The sequence below is a fragment of the Lissotriton helveticus genome, chromosome 1_2, assembly GCF_964261635.1.
Source record: "Lissotriton helveticus chromosome 1_2, aLisHel1.1, whole genome shotgun sequence".
NCBI classification, from domain to species: domain Eukaryota; kingdom Metazoa; phylum Chordata; class Amphibia; order Caudata; family Salamandridae; genus Lissotriton; species Lissotriton helveticus.
Window position 1 is genome coordinate 376,866,494 of NC_136058.1, and position 13,816 is coordinate 376,880,309.

The 13,816-nt window shown below is 57.2% G+C and overlaps 15 non-coding genes across 15 annotated transcripts; 6 read left to right on the forward strand and 9 right to left on the reverse strand.

The window, feature by feature from the left end:
* Window positions 1-6,245: 6,245 nt before the first annotated feature.
* TRNAG-GCC (transfer RNA glycine (anticodon GCC)) lies at window positions 6,246-6,316 on the forward strand. Its single transcript has one exon. It is a non-coding gene; the product is annotated as a tRNA-Gly (tRNA).
* A 71-nt stretch (window positions 6,317-6,387) lies between these two features.
* TRNAW-CCA (transfer RNA tryptophan (anticodon CCA)) lies at window positions 6,388-6,459 on the reverse strand. The gene has a single exon. It is a non-coding gene; the product is annotated as a tRNA-Trp (tRNA).
* A 1,614-nt stretch (window positions 6,460-8,073) lies between these two features.
* On the reverse strand, window positions 8,074-8,145 carry TRNAW-CCA (transfer RNA tryptophan (anticodon CCA)). The gene has a single exon. It is a non-coding gene; the product is annotated as a tRNA-Trp (tRNA).
* Window positions 8,146-8,393: 248 nt separating this feature from the next.
* TRNAN-GUU (transfer RNA asparagine (anticodon GUU)) lies at window positions 8,394-8,467 on the reverse strand. The gene has a single exon. It is a non-coding gene; the product is annotated as a tRNA-Asn (tRNA).
* A 207-nt stretch (window positions 8,468-8,674) lies between these two features.
* Window positions 8,675-8,745, forward strand: TRNAG-GCC (transfer RNA glycine (anticodon GCC)). The gene has a single exon. It is a non-coding gene; the product is annotated as a tRNA-Gly (tRNA).
* A 71-nt stretch (window positions 8,746-8,816) lies between these two features.
* Window positions 8,817-8,888, reverse strand: TRNAW-CCA (transfer RNA tryptophan (anticodon CCA)). The gene has a single exon. It is a non-coding gene; the product is annotated as a tRNA-Trp (tRNA).
* A 1,472-nt stretch (window positions 8,889-10,360) lies between these two features.
* Window positions 10,361-10,431, forward strand: TRNAG-GCC (transfer RNA glycine (anticodon GCC)). The gene has a single exon. It is a non-coding gene; the product is annotated as a tRNA-Gly (tRNA).
* A 71-nt stretch (window positions 10,432-10,502) lies between these two features.
* On the reverse strand, window positions 10,503-10,574 carry TRNAW-CCA (transfer RNA tryptophan (anticodon CCA)). Its single transcript has one exon. It is a non-coding gene; the product is annotated as a tRNA-Trp (tRNA).
* A 248-nt stretch (window positions 10,575-10,822) lies between these two features.
* On the reverse strand, window positions 10,823-10,896 carry TRNAN-GUU (transfer RNA asparagine (anticodon GUU)). Its single transcript has one exon. It is a non-coding gene; the product is annotated as a tRNA-Asn (tRNA).
* A 207-nt stretch (window positions 10,897-11,103) lies between these two features.
* Window positions 11,104-11,174, forward strand: TRNAG-GCC (transfer RNA glycine (anticodon GCC)). Its single transcript has one exon. It is a non-coding gene; the product is annotated as a tRNA-Gly (tRNA).
* A 1,615-nt stretch (window positions 11,175-12,789) lies between these two features.
* On the forward strand, window positions 12,790-12,860 carry TRNAG-GCC (transfer RNA glycine (anticodon GCC)). The gene has a single exon. It is a non-coding gene; the product is annotated as a tRNA-Gly (tRNA).
* Window positions 12,861-12,931: 71 nt separating this feature from the next.
* Window positions 12,932-13,003, reverse strand: TRNAW-CCA (transfer RNA tryptophan (anticodon CCA)). Its single transcript has one exon. It is a non-coding gene; the product is annotated as a tRNA-Trp (tRNA).
* Window positions 13,004-13,251: 248 nt separating this feature from the next.
* TRNAN-GUU (transfer RNA asparagine (anticodon GUU)) lies at window positions 13,252-13,325 on the reverse strand. The gene has a single exon. It is a non-coding gene; the product is annotated as a tRNA-Asn (tRNA).
* A 207-nt stretch (window positions 13,326-13,532) lies between these two features.
* Window positions 13,533-13,603, forward strand: TRNAG-GCC (transfer RNA glycine (anticodon GCC)). Its single transcript has one exon. It is a non-coding gene; the product is annotated as a tRNA-Gly (tRNA).
* Window positions 13,604-13,674: 71 nt separating this feature from the next.
* TRNAW-CCA (transfer RNA tryptophan (anticodon CCA)) lies at window positions 13,675-13,746 on the reverse strand. Its single transcript has one exon. It is a non-coding gene; the product is annotated as a tRNA-Trp (tRNA).
* Window positions 13,747-13,816: the final 70 nt, after the last annotated feature.

Genomic DNA, 13,816 nt, shown 5'->3' on the forward strand with positions numbered 1-13,816 from the left:
GCATGGGACGCCTCCCCGGTCCCTCCGGACCCCGTCCCGGGCACCCTGCCACGCAGCAGGACCAAGGACAGAGCCCGGGGTGGGGAGGCCGCCCTCCCCGGGCCCTCAGGGGCCCTAGCCACTGCTCCTGAACCCAGCCAAGCAAGGGGAGGCTCCCCGGGCACATCGGAACCCCTTCCCGGGCCCTTGGCCGTGCGGCAGGCTGGGAGACAGGGCCCAGGGCTGGAGCACCCGACCCGGGGCCCGCCCGGGCCCCTGGACCCAGCCGGGGCTCCCAAGCCCGGAGGCGCATGGGACGCCTCCCCATTCCCTCCAGACCCCGTCCCGGGCACCCTGCCACGCAGCAGGACCAAGGACAGAGCCCGGGGTGGGGAGGCCGCCCTCCCCGGGCCCTCAGGGGCCCTAGCCACTGCTCCTGAACCCAGCCAAGCAAGGGGAGGCTCCCCGGGCACATCGGAACCCCTTCCCGGGCCCTTGGCAGTGCGGCAGTCTGGGAGACAGGGCCCAGGGCCGGAGCACCCGACCCGGGGCCCGGCCGGGCCCCTGGACGCAGCCGGGGCTCCCAAGCCCGGAGGTGCATGGGACGCCTCCCCGGTCCCTCCGGACCCCGTCCCGGGCACCCTGCCACGCAGCAGGACCAAGGACAGAGCCCGGGGTGGGGAGGCCGCCCTCCCCGGGCCCTCAGGGGCCCTAGCCACTGCTCCTGAACCCAGCCAAGCAAGGGGAGGCTCCCCGGGCACATCGGAACCCCTTCCCGGGCCATTGGCAGTGCGGCAGGCTGGGAGACAGGGCCCTGGGCCGGAGCACCCGACCCGGGGCCCGGCCGGGCCCCTGGACCCAGCCGGGGCTCCCAAGCCCGGAGGTGCATGGGACGCCTCCCCGGTCCCTCCGGACCCCGTCCCGGGCACCCTGCCATGCAGCAGGACCAAGGACAGAGCCCGGGGTGGGGAGGCCGCCCTCCCCGGGCCCTCAGGGGCCCTAGCCACTGCTCCTGAACCCAGCCAAGCAAGGGGAGGCTCCCCGGGAACAACGGAACCCATTCCTAGGCCCTTGGCAGTGCGGTAGGCTGGGAGACAGGGACCAGGGCCGGAGCACCCGACCCGGGGCCCGCCCGGGCCCCTGGACCGAGCCGGGGCTCCCAAGCCCGGAGGTGCATGGGACGCCTCCCCGGTCCCTCCGGACCCCGTCCCGGGCACCCTGCCACGCAGCAGGACCAAGGACAGAGCCCGGGGTGGGGAGGCCGCCCTCCCCGGGCCCTCAGGGGCCCTAGCCACTGCTCCTGAACCCAGCCAAGCAAGGGGAGGCTCCCCGGGAACAACGGAACCCATTCCTAGGCCCTTGGCAGTGCGGTAGGCTGGGAGACAGGGACCAGGGCCGGAGCACCCGACCCGGGGCCCGCCCGGGCCCCTGGACCCAGCCGGGGCTCCCAAGCCCGGAGGCGCATGGGACGCCTCCCCGGACCCATGGAGCCCGTCCTGGGCATTGAACCATGCCGTTGGCCTGGAGAAGGGAGCCCCGGACGCCCGGGGGAGGACTGCCCGGTACCCGTGGAGCCCTTCCCGGGTACTTTGCAACGCCGTTGGCCTCCTGGAGATGGGTGCCCCGAACGCCCGGGGGGTGGGCTGCCCGGGACCCGTGGAGCCCGTCCTGGGCACTCTGACCTGCTGTTGGCCCGGGGGAGGGACCCCAGACGACCGGGACCCGTGGAGCCCGTCCTTGGCACTCTGACAAGCCGTTGGCCCGGGGAAGGGAGCCCCAGACGACCGGGACCTGTGGAGCCCGTCCTGGGCACTCCTGTATGCCGTTGGCCCGGGGAAGGGAGCCCCGGACGTCCGGGACCCGTGGAGCCCGTCCTGGGCACTCCTGTATGCCGTTGGCCCGGGGAAGGGAGCCCCGGACGTCCGGGACCCGTGGAGCCCGTCCTGGGCACTCTGAAATGCTTTGGCCCGGGGAAGGGAGCCCCGGACACCCGGGGGGGAGGACTGCCCGGGACCCGTGGAACTCGTCCTGGGCACTCTGACATGACGCTGGCCCGGGGAAGGGTGCCCCGGACTCCCGGGGCCCGTGGAGCCCGTCCTGGGCACTCTGACAAGCCGTTGGCCCGGGGAAGGGAGACCTGGACGCCCGGAACCCGTGGAGCCCGTCCTGGGCACTCTGAAATGCTTTGGCCCGGGGAAGGGAGCCCCGGACGCCCGGGGGAGGACTGCCCGGGACCCGTGGAACTGGTCCTGGGCACTCTGACATGCCGCTGGCCCGGGGAAGGGTGCCCCGGATGACCGGGGCCCGTGGAGCCCGTCCTGGGCACTCTGCCATGCCGTCAGCCTGGATGGAGCCCCGAACGCCCGGGGGGGCGAAGGCCCGGGACGCATGGAGCCTGTCCCGGGCACTCTGCCATGCCGTCGGCCTGGATGGAGCACCGGACGCCCGGGGGACGACTGCCCAAGAGCCATGGAGCCCGTCCTGGGCAATTTGACATGCAGTTGGCCTGGAGGAAGGAAGCTCCGGGTGGCCTAGGGAGGTGTTGCCCAGGCATATCCCATCTGGTCCCCATGGCAGAGAACCACCAACCCTGGAGGGGTGTCCGGGCATACCCTGCCCCATAGTAATCCGGAGGCAAATTACCCCCCTTTCTTGCAATCTGTGCACGCGAGGTGACAGAGGGGACCCAAGGCGTGAAAGAACCCGACCTCATGGAGCCCTCGCTGGGATCCGGGAGGCGAATGGCACCTCATTAAGACTTCCAGGGAAGTTCGGCCATCTGGTCCCCCCCATAGGAAAGCGTTGCGGGCGACCAGATGCCCGAGGGGATCCGGGCGACCAGATGGCCGAGGGAATCCGGGCGACCAGATGGCTGGGCATGGAGGTGAAGCCGCCTGGACTCTTCCCCACCCCGTCCCCGTCCCGGGACGAATGCCCGGGACGCATGGAGCCCGTCCTGGCCACTTGACGTCCCGTCCTGGGCATTGAACCATGCCGTCGGCCTGGAGAAGGGAGCCCCCGGACGCCCGGGGGAGGACTGCCCGGTACCCGTGGAGCCCTTCCCGGGTACTTTGCAACGCCGTTGGCCTCCTGGAGATGGGTGCCCCGGATGCCCGGGGGTGGGCTGCCCGGGACCCATGGAGCCCGTCCTGGGCACTTTTACATGCCGTCGGCCTTGAGGTGGGTGCCCTGGACGCCCGGGGGAGGCCTGCCCGGGACCCGTGGAGCCCCTCCCGGGTACTTTGCCAATGCCGTTGGCCTCATGGAGATGGGTGCCCCGGACGCCCGGGGGGAGGACTGCCCGGTACCCGTGGAGTCCTTTCCGGGTACTTTGCAACGCCGTTGGCCTCCTGGAGATATGTGCCCCGAACGCCCGGGGGGAGGGCTGTCCGGGGCCCATGGGGCCCGTCCTGGGCACTGTGACATGCCGTCGGCCTGGAGGTGGGAGCCCCGGACGAGCGGGGGAAGGCTGCCCGGGACCCGTGGAGCCCTTCCCGGGTACTTTGCCATCCCGTTGGCCTCCTGGAGATGGGTGCCCCGGACGCCCGGGGGAGGTCTGTCCGGGGCCCATGGAGCCCGTCCTGGGCAGTGTGACATGCCGTCGGCCTAAAGGTGGGAGCCCCGGACGCCCGGGGGAAGGCTGCCCGGGACCCGTGGAGCCCTTCCCGGGTACTTTGCCATCCCGTTGGCCTCATGGAGATGGGTGCCCCGGACGCCCAGGGGAGGTCTGTCCGGGACACGTGGAGCCCGTCCTGGGCATTGAGCCATGCCGTTGGCCCGGAGAATGGAGCCCCCAGACGCCCGGGAGAGGTGTTGCCCAGGCATATCTCATCTGGTCCCCCGGGCAGAGAACCACCAGCCCTGGAGAGGTGTCCGGGCGTACCCTGCCCCTAGTAATCCGGAGGGAAATTACCCCCCTTTCTTGCAATCCGTGCACGCGAGGTGACAGAGGGGACCCAAGGCGTAAAAGAACCCGACCTCATGGAGCCCTAGCTGGGATCCAGGAGCCGAATGGCACCTCATCGGGACTTCCAGGGAAGCCCGGCCATCTGGTCGCCCCATTGGAAAGCATCGCGGGCGACCAGAGGGCCGGGATCGAAAGGACTCCCAGCTCCCCATCCATCCCAAGCCTTCGCGGTAGGGTTCCTGACTGCCTGCCCACGCAAGGCAGGGCTCTTGGACCCCGGCTGGGCCTCAGGCGCAGGTTGGACCACCGGAGCTCTAGGGCCCGGACGACCTGGGGGAGGAATGCCCGGGACCCGTGGAGCCCGTCCTGGGTACTTTGACATGCCGTCGGCCTGGAGGTGGGTGCCCCGGACGCCCCGGGGGAAGCTGCCCGGGACCCATGGAGCCCGTCCTGGGTACTTTGACATTCCGTCGGCCTGGAGGTGGGAGCCCCGGACGCCCGGGGGGAGGTCTGCCCGGGACCCATGGAGCCCGTCCTGGGTACTTTGCCAATGCCGTTGGCCTCATGGAGATGGGTGCCCCGGACGCCCGGGGGACGAATGCCCGGGACGCATGGAGCCCGTCCTGGGCACTTTTCCATGCCTTCGGCCTGGAGCCCCCAGACACCCAGGGGAGGACCACCGTGAAAACCATGGAGCCCGACCCGGGCACTCTGCCATACCGTCAGCCTAGATGGAGCCCCGGACGCCCAGGGGACGAATGCCCGGGACGCAAGGAGCCCGTCCTGGGCACTTTTCAATGCCGTCAGCCTGGATGGAGCCCCGGACGCCCGGGGGACGACTGCCCAGGAGCCATGGAGCCCGTCCTGGGCAATTTGACATGCAGTTGGCCTGGAGGAAGGAAGCCCCGGGTGGCCTAGGGAGGTGTTGCCCAGGCATAGCCCATCTGGTCCCCATGGCAGAGAACCACCAGCCTCGGAGGGGTGTCCGGGCGTACCCTTCTCCCTAGTAATCCGGAGGAAAATTACCCCCTTTTCTTGTAATCTGTGCACGCGAGGTGACAGAGGGGACCCAAGGCGCGAATGTACCCAACCTCCTGGAGCCCTCGCTGGGATCCGGGCGGCGAATGGCACCTCATCGGGACTTCCAGGGAAGTTCGGCCATCTGGTCGCCCCATAGGAAAGCGTTGCGGGCGACCAGATGCCCGAGGGGATCCGGGCGACCAGATGGCCGAGGGAATCTGGGCGATCAGATGGCTGGACACGGAAGTGAAGCCGCCTGGACTCTCCCGACCCTGTCCCCGTCCCCGTGCCCGTGCCCGGGATGCATGGAGCCCGTCCTGGGCACTTTTCCATGCCTTCGGCCTGGAGCCCCCAGACACCCAGGGGAGGACCACCGTGAAAGCCATGGAGCCCGACCCGGGCACTCTGCCATGCCGTCGGCCTGGATGGAGCCCCGGACGCCCGGGGGACAAATGCCCGGGACGCATGGAGCCCGTCCTGGGCACTTTTCCATGCCTTCGGCATGGAGCGCCCCGACACCCTGGGGAGGACCACCCTGGAAACCATGGAGCCCGACCCGGGCACTCTGCCATGCCGTCGGCCTGGATGGAGCCCCGGACGCCCGGGGGACAAATGCCCGGGACGCATGGAGCCCGTCCTGGGTACTTTTCCATGCCGTCGGCCAGGAGCCCCCTGACACCCAGGGGAGGACCACCGTGAAAACCATGGAGCCCGACCCGGGCACTCTGCCATACCGTCAGCCTGGATGTAGCCCCGGACGCCCGGGGGACGAATGCCCGGGACGCATGGAGCCCGTCCCGGGCACTCTGCCATGCCGTCCCGACAAATTCGTACGGACTCCTAACCTTCCGACACGGATCGGAATCGAGCCCTTTCTGACCCAGCAGATTTCAGGTTGATTTGCTATATACTTTACGTACGATTTTATGGGGGCCGATTCCGATCCGGTACGTAAAAGCAAATATGACCGACATGTCGGACAACCACGTACACCCAGGGGATAGGACTGCCCGGGTCACATGGACCCCGTCCTGGGCACTCTGATCTGCCGCCGGCGCCGGGGATCGAACCGTGATCACCAGATGGGGATATCCCAAAAATCTGGCATGGATACGGCCCGCCAGGACAGGTTTGGGCACCCCTGCATCTTTCCTTAGACTCAATATATATCTTGATATGTATGTGCCTGCCTGGAGCTTGTCTTATATAAGCCATCATCATGTGAAACTTTGGCGTTGTCATGTCTGCTGCGTACACTTTGTTCATATGTGTACAATTTAAGTGTGTGCACCTGATCACTGTCTTGGACAGAGCTATGCCTGTGAACTCCCCATGTGAAGCATTGGTGGTTCAGTGGTAGAATTCTCGCCTGCCACGCGGGAGGCCCGGGTTCGATTCCCGGCCAATGCAAGGCTGCGTTCCTTTGACTTTGTTTTCAAAAGGAAATATATGAACTCAGTGGGGAATAAAATGGTAAGCAGTGACCCCGACGTGATTTGACCACGCAACCTTCTGATCTGGAGTCAGACGCGCTACCGTTGCGCCACAAGGTCCTTACACTTACAGCCTTCAAGCCAGATCAACAAATGCTGATGGCCTTTTGACTTATTTTCCCCTCCTCATATGCCTACAGTTGTATTACAGGGCTAGGCCTTTTGTTTTCTATCCTAATTATGAAATTGACTGCAGGTGCAGAGAGAACGCAGAGGATTGAAATGTTCAGATAAAGGGTCTTAAGCAGGAGAGAGCAGAGGTACGTATCTGTGTTTCATTAAAGTGTTTCATGCCGGCAAAAAGGATACTTCCCTGGGTGGGCTTGAACCACCAACCTTTCTGTTAACAACCGAACGCGCTAACCATTTGCACCACAGAGGTTAATAACTGTAGCACAGTTCCTGAGACTCAATATATATCTTGATAATTGTGTGCCTGCCTGGAGCTTGTGTTATATAATGCGTCTTTATGCCATACAGCATTTCTCATTTGCTTAGTGTCTTGTTATTGTTGGACGTAATGATGAATAGACTACTGTCTAATGGTCTTAGAGCCAGTATTACTACCGGTCCCAGTGTATGAGACACATACATGACTTTTCTGTTGCCTGCTTAGCATAGCTCCCTGCTCCTCTGTAGGTGTGCTACCAGCCAGTAAGGCGTGTGCCTTGCCCATCAGATGTGTTATGTTAGAATTGACTTCTCTGTGAGCAAAGTCTCCCTCCCATAGCAGGTGCTTTCTCTGAACTCTTGACTTGTAAGACTGCTGGGAAAGGCCCTCCCTAGCCCCTCACTCAGATAGATACATTTACCTTCAGAGCTCAGCTTTGGAGAAAGAGATTGGGGAGAGAGCAAATAGGGGAAGGCCCATGGTGCACACTTTATTTTACATAAAAGCTGGGGCTTGTGGGAGGACAGGGACAAGAGGGTTCTCAGGGAAAGAAATCCCAGGAGTATTGATGGCTAGGCCCTGAAACACAACAATCCCGGATTGGCAAGGCACAATATGCCTGTGCAACAGGCCTGACCCTAGGCTTCCGGAGTTCTTGGTCACAAAAGGCTCCAGTGATCTAAGCCCGACCAGGGCTGTGCCCGACCAGGGCTGTAGGCCGCGTTGGGAGCGCGTTAGGGACGCAGGGCGCAGAACTCTGCCCGTTTCACCCCAGCATTTAGGGGAGGACACAGAATCTGGGAAAGCCAGTGGGAAGGATTTTCCAGGAGGAGAGTTCAGTGAGATAATCTAAAAAACAATAGTGCTGGTGATCTGGCGGGTGCATTCTGTGAACCACTTTTGTCGGGAGCAGCCTGCCATCATGCCCTGATAAACACAACTCTAGTCCCAAGCCAGTGACCTCAGCAAATGCAAAGACATTCATAGTTATAGTCTCCTGCATCTGATTCTTGCCATCTTCATGTGAAACGTTGGCGTTATCATGTCTGCTGCGCACACTTTGTTCATATGTGTACAATTTAAGTGTGTGCACCTGATCACTGTCTTGGGCAGAGCTCTGCCTGTGAACAACCCATGTGAAGCATTGGTGGTTCAGTGGTAGAATTCACGCCTGCCACGCGGGAGGCCCGGGTTCGATTCCCGGCCAATGCAAGACTGCTTTCTTTTGACTTTGTTTTCGAAAGGAAATATATGACCTCAGTGGGGAATAAAATGGTAAGCAGTGACCCCGACGTGATTTGAACACGCAACCTTCTGATCTGGAGTCAGACGCGCTACCGTTGCGCCACAAGGTCCTTACACTTACAGCTTTCGGAGCCAGATCAACAAATGCTGTGGGCCTTTTGACTTATTTTCCCCTCCTCATATGCCTACAGTTGTATTACAGAGCTTGACCTTTTGTTTTCTATCCTAATTATGAAATTGACTGCAGGTGCCGAGAGAACGCAGAGAATTGAAATATTCAGGGAAAGGGTGTCCAGCAGGAGAGAGCAAAGGTATGTATCTGTTTTCCATTCAAGTGTTTCATTCAGGCAAAATAATACGTCCCTGGGTGGGCTTGAACCACCAACCTTTCGGTTAACAGCCGAACGCGCTAACCGATTGCGCCACAGAGACGAGTGACTACAGCATCTTTCCTTAGACTCAATATATATCTTGATATGTATGTGCCTGCCTGGAGCTTGTCTTATATAAGCCATCATCATGTGAAACTTTGGCGTTGTCATGTCTGCTGCGTACACTTTGTTCATATGTGTACAATTTAAGTGTGTGCACCTGATCACTGTCTTGGACAGAGCTATGCCTGTGAACTCCCCATGTGAAGCATTGGTGGTTCAGTGGTAGAATTCTCGCCTGCCACGCGGGAGGCCCGGGTTCGATTCCCGGCCAATGCAAGGCTGCGTTCCTTTGACTTTGTTTTCGAAAGGAAATATATGAACTCAGTGGGGAATAAAATGGTAAGCAGTGACCCCGACGTGATTTGACCACGCAACCTTCTGATCTGGAGTCAGACGCGCTACCGTTGCGCCACAAGGTCCTTACACTTACAGCCTTCAAGCCAGATCAACAAATGCTGATGGCCTTTTGACTTATTTTCCCCTCCTCATATGCCTACAGTTGTATTACAGGGCTAGGCCTTTTGTTTTCTATCCTAATTATGAAATTGACTGCAGGTGCAGAGAGAACGCAGAGGATTGAAATGTTCAGATAAAGGGTCTTAAGCAGGAGAGAGCAGAGGTACGTATCTGTGTTTCATTAAAGTGTTTCATGCCGGCAAAAAGGATACTTCCCTGGGTGGGCTTGAACCACCAACCTTTCTGTTAACAACCGAACGCGCTAACCATTTGCACCACAGAGGTTAATAACTGTAGCACAGTTCCTGAGACTCAATATATATCTTGATAATTGTGTGCCTGCCTGGAGCTTGTGTTATATAATGCGTCTTTATGCCATACAGCATTTCTCATTTGCTTAGTGTCTTGTTATTGTTGGACGTAATGATGAATAGACTACTGTCTAATGGTCTTAGAGCCAGTATTACTACCGGTCCCAGTGTATGAGACACATACATGACTTTTCTGTTGCCTGCTTAGCATAGCTCCCTGCTCCTCTGTAGGTGTGCTACCAGCCAGTAAGGCGTGTGCCTTGCCCATCAGATGTGTTATGTTAGAATTGACTTCTCTGTGAGCAAAGTCTCCCTCCCATAGCAGGTGCTTTCTCTGAACTCTTGACTTGTAAGACTGCTGGGAAAGGCCCTCCCTAGCCCCTCACTCAGATAGATACATTTACCTTCAGAGCTCAGCTTTGGAGAAAGAGATTGGGGAGAGAGCAAATAGGGGAAGGCCCATGGTGCACACTTTATTTTACATAAAAGCTGGGGCTTGTGGGAGGACAGGGACAAGAGGGTTCTCAGGGAAAGAAATCCCAGGAGTATTGATGGCTAGGCCCTGAAACACAACAATCCCGGATTGGCAAGGCACAATATGCCTGTGCAACAGGCCTGACCCTAGGCTTCCGGAGTTCTTGGTCACAAAAGGCTCCAGTGATCTAAGCCCGACCAGGGCTGTGCCCGACCAGGGCTGTAGGCCGCGTTGGGAGCGCGTTAGGGACGCAGGGCGCAGAACTCTGCCCGTTTCACCCCAGCATTTAGGGGAGGACACAGAATCTGGGAAAGCCAGTGGGAAGGATTTTCCAGGAGGAGAGTTCAGTGAGATAATCTGAAACACAATAGTGCTGGTGATCTGGCGGGTGCATTCTGTGAACCACTTTTGTCGGGAGCAGCCTGCCATCATGCCCTGATAAACACAACTCTAGTCCCAAGCCAGTGACCTCAGCAAATGCAAAGACATTCATAGTTATAGTCTCCTGCATCTGATTCTTGCCATCTTCATGTGAAACGTTGGCATTATCATGTCTGCTGCGCACACTTTGTTCATATGTGTACAATTTAAGTGTGTGCACCTGATCACTGTCTTGGGCAGAGCTCTGCCTGTGAGCAACCCATGTGAAGCATTGGTGGTTCAGTGGTAGAATTCTCGCCTGCCACGCGGGAGGCCCGGGTTCGATTCCCGGCCAATGCAAGACTGCTTTCTTTTGACTTTGTTTTCGAAAGGAAATATATGACCTCAGTTGGGAATAAAATGGTAAGCAGTGACCCCGACGTGATTTGAACACGTAACCTTCTGATCTGGAGTCAGACGCGCTACCGTTGCGCCACGAGGTCCTTACACTTACCGCTTTCGGAGCCAGATCAACAAATGCTGTGGGCCTTTTGACTTATTTTCCCCTCCTCATATGCCTACAGTTGTATTACAGAGCTTGACCTTTTGTTTTCTATCCTAATTATGAAATTGACTGCAGGTGCCGAGAGAACGCAGAGAATTGAAATATTCAGGTAAAGGTTGTCCAGCAGGAGAGAGCAAAGGTATGTATCTGTTTTCCATTCAAGTGTTTCATGCAGGCAAAATAATACGTCCCTGGGTGGGCTTGAACCACCAACCTTTCGCTTAACAGCCGAATGCGCTAACCGATTGCGCCACAGAGACGAGTGACTACAGCATCTTTCCTTAGACTCAATATATATCTTGATATGTATGTGCCTGCCTGGAGCTTGTCTTATATAAGCCATCATCATGTGAAACTTTGGCGTTGTCATGTCTGCTGCGCACACTTTGTTCATATGTGTACAATTTAAGTGTGTGCACCTGATCACTGTCTTGGACAGAGCTATGCCTGTGAACTCCCCATGTGAAGCATTGGTGGTTCAGTGGTAGAATTCTCGCCTGCCACGCGGGAGGCCCGGGTTCGATTCCCGGCCAATGCAAGGCTGCGTTCCTTTGACTTTGTTTTCGAAAGGAAATATATGAACTCAGTGGGGAATAAAATGGTAAGCAGTGACCCCAACGTGATTTGACCACGCAACCTTCTGATCTGGAGTCAGACGCGCTACCGTTGCGCCACAAGGTCCTTACACTTACAGCCTTCAAGCCAGATCAACAAATGCTGATGGCCTTTTGACTTATTTTCCCCTCCTCATATGCCTACAGTTGTATTACAGGGCTAGGCCTTTTGTTTTCTATCCTAATTATGAAATTGACTGCAGGTGCAGAGAGAACGCAGAGGATTGAAATGTTCAGATAAAGGGTCTTAAGCAGGAGAGAGCAGAGGTACGTATCTGTGTTTCATTAAAGTGTTTCATGCCGGCAAAAAGGATACTTCCCTGGGTGGGCTTGAACCACCAACCTTTCTGTTAACAACCGAACGCGCTAACCATTTGCACCACAGAGGTTAATAACTGTAGCACAGTTCCTGAGACTCAATATATATCTTGATAATTGTGTGCCTGCCTGGAGCTTGTGTTATATAATGCGTCTTTATGCCATACAGCATTTCTCATTTGCTTAGTGTCTTGTTATTGTTGGACGTAATGATGAATAGACTACTGTCTAATGGTCTTAGAGCCAGTATTACTACCGGTCCCAGTGTATGAGACACATACATGACTTTTCTGTTGCCTGCTTAGCATAGTTCCCTGCTCCTCTGTAGGTGTGCTACCAGCCAGTAAGGCGTGTGCCTTGCCCATCAGATGTGTTATGTTAGAATTGACTTCTCTGTGAGCAAAGTCTCCCTCCCATAGCAGGTGCTTTCTCTGAACTCTTGACTTGTAAGACTGCTGGGAAAGGCCCTCCCTAGCCCCTCACTCAGATAGATACATTTACCTTCAGAGCTCAGCTTTGGAGAAAGAGATTGGGGAGAGAGCAAATAGGGGAAGGCCCATGGTGCACACTTTATTTTACATAAAAGCTGGGGCTTGTGGGAGGACAGGGACAAGAGGGTTCTCAGGGAAAGAAATCCCAGGAGTATTGATGGCTAGGCCCTGAAACACAACAATCCCGGATTGGCAAGGCACAATATGCCTGTGCAACAGGCCTGACCCTAGGCTTCCGGAGTTCTTGGTCACAAAAGGCTCCAGTGATCTAAGCCCGACCAGGGCTGTGCCCGACCAGGGCTGTAGGCCGCGTTGGGAGCGCGTTAGGGACGCAGGGCGCAGAACTCTGCCCGTTTCACCCCAGCATTTAGGGGAGGACACAGAATCTGGGAAAGCCAGTGGGAAGGATTTTCCAGGAGGAGAGTTCAGTGAGATAATCTGAAACACAATAGTGCTGGTGATCTGGCGGGTGCATTCTGTGAACCACTTTTGTCGGGAGCAGCCTGCCATCATGCCCTGATAAACACAACTCTAGTCCCAAGCCAGTGACCTCAGCAAATGCAAAGACATTCATAGTTATAGTCTCCTGCATCTGATTCTTGCCATCTTCATGTGAAACGTTGGCATTATCATGTCTGCTGCGCACACTTTGTTCATATGTGTACAATTTAAGTGTGTGCACCTGATCACTGTCTTGGGCAGAGCTCTGCCTGTGAGCAACCCATGTGAAGCATTGGTGGTTCAGTGGTAGAATTCTCGCCTGCCACGCGGGAGGCCCGGGTTCGATTCCCGGCCAATGCAAGACTGCTTTCTTTTGACTTTGTTTTCGAAAGGAAATATATGACCTCAGTTGGGAATAAAATGGTAAGCAGTGACCCCGACGTGATTTGAACACGTAACCTTCTGATCTGGAGTCAGACGCGCTACCGTTGCGCCACGAGGTCCTTACACTTACAGCTTTCGGAGCCAGATCAACAAATGCTGTGGGCCTTTTGACTTATTTTCCCCTCCTCATATGCCTACAGTTGTATTACAGAGCTTGACCTTTTGTTTTCTATCCTAATTATGAAATTGACTGCAGGTGCCGAGAGAACGCAGAGAATTGAAATATTCAGGGAAAGGGTGTCCAGCAAGAGAGAGCAAAGGTATGTATCTGTTTTCCATTCAAGTGTTTCATTCAGGCAAAATAATACGTCCCTGGGTGGGCTTGAACCACCAACCTTTCGGTTAACAGCCGAACACGCTAACCGATTGCGCCACAGAGACGAGTGACTACAGCATCTTTCCTTAGACTCAATATATATCTTGATATGTATGTGCCTGCCTGGAGCTTGTCTTATATAAGCCATCATCATGTGAAACTTTGGCGTTGTCATGTCTGCTGCGCACACTTTGTTCATATGTGTACAATTTAAGTGTGTGCACCTGATCACTGTCTTGGACAGAGCTATGGCTGTGAACTCCCCATGTGAAGCATTGGTGGTTCAGTGGTAGAATTCTCGCCTGCCACGCGGGAGGCCCGGGTTCGATTCCCGGCCAATGCAAGGCTGCGTTCCTTTGACTTTGTTTTCAAAAGGAAATATATGAACTCAGTGGGGAATAAAATGGTAAGCAGTGACCCCGACGTGATTTGACCACGCAACCTTCTGATCTGGAGTCAGACGCGCTACCATTGCGCCACAAGGTCCTTACACTTACAGCCTTCAAGCCAGATCAACAAATGCTGATGGCCTTTTGACTTATTTTCCCCTCCTCAT